The 7,910-nt window shown below is 52.6% G+C and overlaps 1 protein-coding gene across 9 annotated transcripts in view; it reads right to left on the reverse strand.

Moving 5' to 3' along the window:
• The window catches only part of ZNF536 (zinc finger protein 536), a 420,573-nt gene extending 412,910 nt beyond the window's left edge, over positions 1 to 7,663 (reverse strand). For 3 of the 9 annotated variants that reach the window (XM_036929913.2, XM_036929907.2, XM_036929912.2), the window contains exon 1: positions 7,111 to 7,663. The gene's annotated coding sequence lies outside the window, so the exon portion shown is untranslated. The other 6 variants (XM_057492757.1, XM_036929908.2, XM_057492758.1 and 3 more) reach the window with 4 other exon arrangements.
• Between the last annotated feature and the right edge of the window lie 247 nt (positions 7,664 to 7,910).

Raw genomic sequence — 7,910 nt, forward strand, 5'->3', positions numbered from 1 at the left:
TGAGATGGCTTCCATCCATTTCACTTTCATTTGGGAAAAAGAACAAAAGAGGCTCCAGGGAAGGTGGCCGGCATTCCCCAGGGTCCATATCCTGAGGATACATGCTCCCCTCCATTTTGTGATTCCTTCAGCTATTTTAGCCCCAAACCCTCCACTGCACACATACACTTACACACTCACTAATCCATTCTGAGTGGTGCAGTTGTGGATGAAAAGGAAATCATCTCAGAACAGGTGCTTCCAGCAGGCAACACCTTGCCCAGCACATGCACAAACAAACACACACCAGCCTCACCACAACCGAGACCCCATGAGGCCTCTCCCTGCAGCTCTAACTGCTCGTACAACTCCCTGGCATAGCTCATCTGCTCACCCTTCTAAAGGCACTCAGTGGCACCAAGAGTGGCCCAGAGAGTCTAGACCTGAACAACCAATCAGTCTCCTTGATAAAAGGCCTCTCCAACAACTCCCAAACAGGTACTACACAACCAGTGAAAACACACAGTGAGCCCCACCAATCAGGCAGGGCCCTCCATCCCCACCTTGCCATGGGACTGCTGCTCTGTTCCCTCCCAAGCCCTGCCGTGGCACATCCTGGAGGGGCCACAACAGTGTGCAGGGTAGGTGTGGCTTCTCAGAGAAAAGTCCCTCAACTCGCAAACCTGAAGCAGAGGAGTCTCTCCTATGCCAGTGAAACTGTGCCTTGCTTTAACCTCCACAATCCAGCCTTCACAGCCTGAGAGATGGTGCCAGGTCACCTGACCACCATGTCCTTCTAGCCCAAATCTAGGGCCTCCCCTGAAGATAGGATAAAGCAGGGCTGAGCACTCACCTGTTCTAGGTCCTGGCAGAGATGTCAGGGAACTTCTGTCCTCAGCATGGACAAAGCTGACCTGCAGAAAGCTCATTGCTGTTTTTAAACTTGCATCAAGTCTCACTTTAAATAATGCTGAGAACAAAATGCAAGCTGATATTTCAGCTTACTTAAAAGGCTTATTAAAAACACTAAATCCAAAGATGTTAAAAAGCTATAATTGTCCTCATTCAAACTGGAAAAATAAATCTATTTGCTTTCTTCTTTTATGATCCTCTTTAAAAAAAAATAAGTTCATCTATATTCTCATGAGCATCATCACCGTCTTTTTTTTTCTCCATTCAAGGCACTTTAAAAACACCTGTGCCATTCATAGCCAACTTTTGAGCAAAAGGCAACCATGTCTGGGAAAGGCTGTTTAAATCTGATTTCCTTATGCCAGAGATAAGCTTGTCTTGCTCAAAAAGTAAGATGGAGTTCAGAGTTCATTTGATGGGCTCGTGGATTTTATAGGGCTGTGCTGATGGAAATTTCTTTGGTACCTAAGGCACAATACACAGCCTAATAGGTCAGCTTTTGGAGGCTCAGCAGGCAATGATTCCACATCTCAGCACCGCCTTCAGCACCCCAGAAGCAACCGTGGGTAGTAGGGCTGCACACCCTGGCCACCTCCCTGCCCTCTCCCATAATGGGGGTTATTGGCCTCTGGCTTGGACCAAAGAAGCGTGACTGTCGCTCCTCGCCTGCCCTAAGTCTTTGGTGAAGACAGCCCCAGCCAGCAGTTAACTTGCTGAGTTGTGGGGATCTCAACACTGCTCAGAAGTTAAGCACTCCAGGCACAGAACAAGATGGGTTTTCAGAGCAGCGGTCCAAGAGAATGCAAATTTATTGAAAGCGTTTTCTCCAGGTTTTCCGTAATTACCATTTATGTCTCCAGGATCTGTTTCCCCGAACCCAGTTTAGGGTGAAAGCATTTTAGAGACTTTCTCTGCAGATGACATATGAGGTACTAACCTTTTTTCATATGCCCAGATGTTAAGTTCATTTTCATCACATTTATGCAAATTTCATTTGAACAGTAAATCAAAAGAAATCTTAAATCATTGTACACTATTTAAAAACCCACACTAAATTCTGTTTACTTGCAGCAATATTAACATAAAGTCACAGTTAAGTGACTGAAGGTAAGAAGCAGATGTCACAATCCCTTCTTCCATGCAACGGTCCCAGAGAGACCTGGAGTCCCAGCAGTCCACCAGATCCAAATGCCTGGTCACAAATGGATTCAAGTTTTCCCATATTAAGGTTGTTCTGGAAATCAAAGCCTTCTAAAAGTTTTCCAAGCTTTGGGAAAACAGGGGTCCCTCCATCCAAGGGCCTGTCATCCATGTTAGCGTCTGGACTGAGGCATTACAAAGTTCAAAGGCAGGGGCCCACTGGTGGGACTTTTGGCAGCTCTCTCCTTCCTCAGTGGAGGAAAAGTTAATTCCTAGGGCTTTGCGGGCCTGCATTTGTCAAAGCCCTGGACGTCAGTGCTATCATCACCATGCAAATCGGCCAGGCGGTTAATGGTGGAATCAGGAGGCATTTGCAATCCACTATCAGAATGACATCATAACTACAGCAGCCAGAAGCCAGAAGCCCTAGGCTGTCTCCGAGCCCAGGCCAGAGTCTGCAGGGGCGCCCCCCTGTGACTCCAGGGGGCCAAAACTTGAGTCCCCTGACCCTTCTATGCAGGGTAGTGGGCCCAGCCCCCAGCAAGTTCCGAGGCAAACAGGAACTAGGGTTACAGTTTCCGCCCAATCAGATCGACTTTTCCCCAGGTTCTGAACACTGTAAATAATAATAATAATAATATGTATTTTTAATACAATTTGAGGTATTGTAAAAACACTTTCCTCGACAGGCATGGATTGGTGTTTTAAGAATGCGGCTATATTTTGGCTATAAAATTTATGTAATTTCCAACAGAATCGTCAGTATCTCGGTGACCCTGTGTTTAGCAAAAAAGCTTTGCACTCTCCTTCGAGCAGCAGAAATAAATGACGCTGGGAAAATGGGGGGCAAGCTAAGGGAGAAGCCCTTCCTGCTCTCGATTTTGTTGCGTTTCTTTTTAAAGCACAGCCGATCATACGCGCTCGCACACACACGCGCGCGCGCACACACACACACACACACACACCTTAGAATAATGGGGAAGTCATTTGGCGACGAGCTGCATCCGCGGCGCGGCACCGCGCGACCAGCAGCCGGCTCTGCTCGCTCGCTCGCTCGCTAGCAGCTCTGCCCTCTACAGCAGTGGGGACCGACTACCTGCCCCGGAACTGAGATGCCCAACTCCGCCATGCCCCAAAGATCGCTGCCCGAGCAAGGCTGGCTACAGGTATTCGAGTGGGCCAAACACCTCACCTAGCCCTAGAAGTCGGGAGAGAGGGAAAAAAGTTCTGCGAGCTGCTGGCCGGGAGCCCGCGAGTCGCGGCCGCAATACTCCAGCGAGCGAGCAACCCTCGGCCAAGGCCGGGCGGCAGCGCGCGGCTCCCGGGCACCCAGCTCGCCGGCTTTGCGCGCTCAGCCCCGGGCGCTCCGAGGCCACGGCAGGGCACTTACTTGGCACTTGCTTTTGAGCGTGCAGGTCGTCGCAGTTTTCACTTGGGTTTTCAAACAAGTTTCAGGGACGAAGAAGGAGGAAAAAAAAAATCCAATTATGCAAATGGGCTCCGGCCTGGGAGGCGCGCGCTAGGTCTGCCGCCGCTACTGTACGGGTTCTCGAGCAGCCCCGGGCCGGGCAGATTTATGCGGGCGCGTCACGGCTACGCCAGGTCCCGCCGCCGGAGCATCTCCAAGTTAATTAAAGCGGTAATGTCCACTTTCCCGGCGACCCTCCGCGCACGGGTTTACTGTTTCACCCTCCAGCCCGACCCAGGCGGGGCGGGGGCGCTCTCCCCACGCCTCCCTTCCTTCCCTCTTCCTGCTCCCTCTCTTTCCCCTCTTTCTCCCTCCACCCCGCTTTTTCCTCTCTTTCGTCCCTTAAGTCGCCTGCCTTCTACTCAGTGAACAATGAACAAAGATGTGAGTGATGGGAAAAGATCTCCCCCTCCCAACCCCAGCAGCGAGCAAAGCCGGTCTTAAAGTAAAAACCCAGTTGTTAATATCAAACTGGGAGGGAAAACTGCATTCCCAGCCTAACACACCCCCAACCCCATACACACACACGCACGCACGCACGCTCACCCCACCCCAAGTTCACCTAAGCTCGGGCTGGGGGCGGGGGCTTCTAGGGCATGCTCCAGGGGCTGCTCAACTAGCGGCGGACACACAGGAATAGGGGTGGCGAGCACTCAGGCCAAGCTCTCTACCCGCGACCCTTCCCCTTAACCCCCCCTCCCCGAGTCTACACCGACCGGCCTGGCCCGGCTGCCCGCTCCGGCTGCCCGGCAGCCGGATGCGCTCAGCAAACGCGGCCCCTGTCGGATTTCTGCTAAACTGCACAGCCGCGGCAACCGCGGCTGCCAGAGAAGACGCAAGAGCAGTCGAGGCCCCGCGCGCGCACTCCCCCCGCCCGGCCCGCTGCCCTAGTCCGAGCCCGGCCCGCCGCCGGCGCCCGCCGCACGCACACCCGTGCCACAGCCGCTCCCACACGCTCGCTCGGGGCTCCGGGCCCCGCAGGCCAGGACGCCGCGCAGCCGCTGTATTTTCTGCTAAAGTGAAAACGAAGGCGGCTGACAAATCACGTCTCCTCTGAGGCACTCGTTAGACATAACAATATCCGGCAAACAAAACCCAGCGGCGGCTGAGAACCGCGCGCAGCGCTGGGACCCCGCCCTGCCCTCCTCGGCCCCCAGCTCCCTGCTACTGCCTCCGTCGTCCCCAGCCCATCCCCAAACGGACGGGGGTTGTGGACTGTTCGCTTAGAGGCGGGCAGTCGGACGCTTACAATACAGAAGTGAAAAAAGGAGGTGGGGGACAACTTTCCACCTGTCCCCAAAGAAAACCCTGCCGGAGTTTACTCAGCAGAGTTACGAGGGGAGGGGGTGAGCACAAATCTCTCTCTGCCGTGCGTCCCCTTTTCTTTCTTTTTTCTAACTTCCCGGCGCCAGAGTCTCCACCTTCCACTTTACATCCATCCATCTACATAGAGATATATATTTTTTAAATTATTTGTAAAACTGCAACAGATGGGCGCGTCGAGATCTGGACACTTTCTTACTCATCATCAAAGAAAAGCTCCCCCCTCCACCCTTTTTTTTTTTTTTTTTTTTGCCTAAAATACATCCCGGTCCCGCCTACGACTGTTTTCTTCAATTCTTCGTCTTCAAAAATATAATGTCTTGAAGCAAACAGAAAGGTTGATCAGCAAAGATCATTCTCCCCCAATCATACATCTGGGCAAGGGGATCTGTTTTCCCAAATTGCCCTCTCCCCAGAAGCCCCCAGCCCTCCATCTCCTCCGCCCGCCGGAGCCCCCACGTCCGCACTCCCTCCTTCTGATTGGCTTCATTTCCCCAGCCCAGGGCTGGCCGGCTCAGTTCCCTCCATAACCTGTTACTTATTTATTTCTTTATTTTTATCTTTGGCCATCGGCTTCGCCCCGGGGCCTGGGCTGAGGCAGGTGCTGAGGACTCCGACGCCGCTTGCAGCCGTCACGGCCTTTTCTGGGTCGCGGGTTCGGACCCCGACACCCCGGCCCTGACAAGCCCCCGGCCTCTGCCTCGCCTGGCTCCCGGGGCACAGGAGGCCAGTGAAAACACAAAATGGCAGGTCTCAGAGGCCCTTGGCGCCCGCAAGTTTGACACACTATAAGCATCACCTAACTTTGATTAAAAAAAAAAATTTATTACAAATTAGCCTCTCTCCCCCCGGCGGAATCCCGCAGCGAGTCGCGAAGGGAGAAAGGGAGCCAGGGACGCCCGAGTCTCCCGCAGAGGAGAAAATGGGCAAAGTCACTTGAGCAGAAGTTTCGCGGCCCCAGCTTCCCTCTCTCCAACCGCCTCCCCCCAACATTCCCCACCCCAGACCCCTTTTAAAGTTTCCTGGGGCCTGTGAGCGACTCTCCGGCCGCGCGCGCCTGCGGGGCGCCGGCTGGGCCCGGAGCTGGGCGCGGGGATCCCGCTCGCGCGCAGGGCGCCGAGGCCCGGCTTCTCCTTTTCAAAGTAACGGTCCCGGGACCGCGGGCGGGGGAGGCGGCGGCCCAGGCGCGGGTCCCTCTCGCTGCCGAAGTTCTCTAGCGCCATTCGATGCCCGGCCGCCGCCGCTTTCTCGGTTTCTTCCTCTTTTTTCCCCCCGCTGACAGCTTCTCTCGCCAACGTCACAGCCACGGATATTTAATTAGACCATATTTTTTAATCGCGTTGGGGTGAGAAGGAGCCCGGCGGCAGGCCTCACCGAGATGGGGAGGAAGAGGGGATGGGGGGGCCATGCCAAGAGTCCAAACTCACTTTGCCACCTCCTGGACGCAGGGGCCACCCCCCAACCAGCCGCGTCCCCCCCGCCCCCGCCGCCGCCGCGCCGCGCCCCGCGAACCCCCCACCTTTGTTTTCCTTACCTTAAACATTGAAACGCGGGCGTCGGGAGCAAACTCGGGCACGTAAACGGAGCGTTGTAAAAGATTGTGTTCAATGAATAATGAAACATGTCCACATGATTGACTTGATCATTTTCCGGGGCTGAGGGGGGACGGGCGCCCTGCTCGCGCGCCTCGCTCGCCCACTCGACAGAGCCCTGCGAACTGTTCCCAGCCCAGCCGGGGCAGGGCGGGCTCGATTTTCATCTGCCTCTTTTCAGAATCGCCCCGTTCATTGATACTCATCACCCAGCCCCGGCAGACATCCCCATCCCCGGTTTGGCCTCCCCCTATCTGGTAGGTGAAATGCATTGTACCATTAAAAACGCTCTCCATTGTCGCCCTGGCATAATTCACAGCAACTAGATAGGTCTTGCGGCATTTAGCTTTGATGAGCCAGAGACTGAACCCTTGATATAATAATCTACAAAGAATGGTGTGTGATCGTCCATTTTTTCTCTCTGTCTAGCAACTAAGAAACCATTTAACACAGCGCAGCTTGCTTCTGACCTTGAGCTCATGTAAACACACTTATTAAAATCTATCTATTCTCCAAGAGCTACATTCTGATTGTCAGACTCGTTACTGAGACATATATCAGCCCTTCGCTTGTCACTACTTTGCATTCCTGCCTTTGACTAAAGATTTTTTATCCAGCCGAGAGGGAGAGAGAGATTGCCACAGAGGGAGAGGAGAAAGAGACAGAAAAGGGGAGAGGAAAAAGCTTAATTCTTACCTGCTCCTGAAACTATTTAAAGTCTGTTTCTTTTCTGGGGGGAAAAAAAAACTCCCGGGTGAATCTCGGTGGACAGCGGGACGCGGAGAATCAGTCACAGCCCGGGCGTTTAAAGGAGTCATCAGCGATCAAATGACGTTGATCCGCGCTGTAACCTTGTGGCGTATTTAATGTAAATAAGGCAGTTATGTTGCCAATCGCCGCGATACAAACACGGAGAGGTCCTCAGCCTCGCCTCCCGCGCCTGCCATTAGAAGCGACTTTATTTACAGACACTGTTTAGAAGATCATGATAATTCTAAAACAATACTAGTGCCAAATGATTATGAAAATATGATTTTAATTAATCACGTAGTAGGCAAGGAAATTAGCATACGGTAATTAAACTTCGAGAAAAACGTCACGCAGGTTCTCTGCCTTATGGGTCCAGAATAATCATCACGCGGTGGGCTCCAGGACTTAATTATCAAACAAAATAACTTTTTTAAAGCAACTTTGCAAATGCTGATCCTCAAGGCAAACGCTTTGGTAAATAATACAAGGCGAGGTAACAAGGTGGAGAGATGTGAGTGGTGCGTGAGGTTGGGTTTCTGGGAGGGAAGGAAGAGGGGGAAGAAGGGGGGAAAGCTGAATAATGCAATTATGGATTCTCTGTCCTAGAGTTGACAAAAGCTGGTGCCTCAAAAGCCTCTTTGTTATGGGATTATATAATGATCCTGGTGTCATTATGGGAAAAAAAGATTCAGTAATAATAATAGAAGAAGTATCCAGATACACCAATGAGGAGCTTGTTTTAAAGA

Source organism: Manis pentadactyla, chromosome 15 (genome assembly GCF_030020395.1).
Source record: "Manis pentadactyla isolate mManPen7 chromosome 15, mManPen7.hap1, whole genome shotgun sequence".
Taxonomy (NCBI): Eukaryota; Metazoa; Chordata; class Mammalia; order Pholidota; family Manidae; genus Manis; species Manis pentadactyla.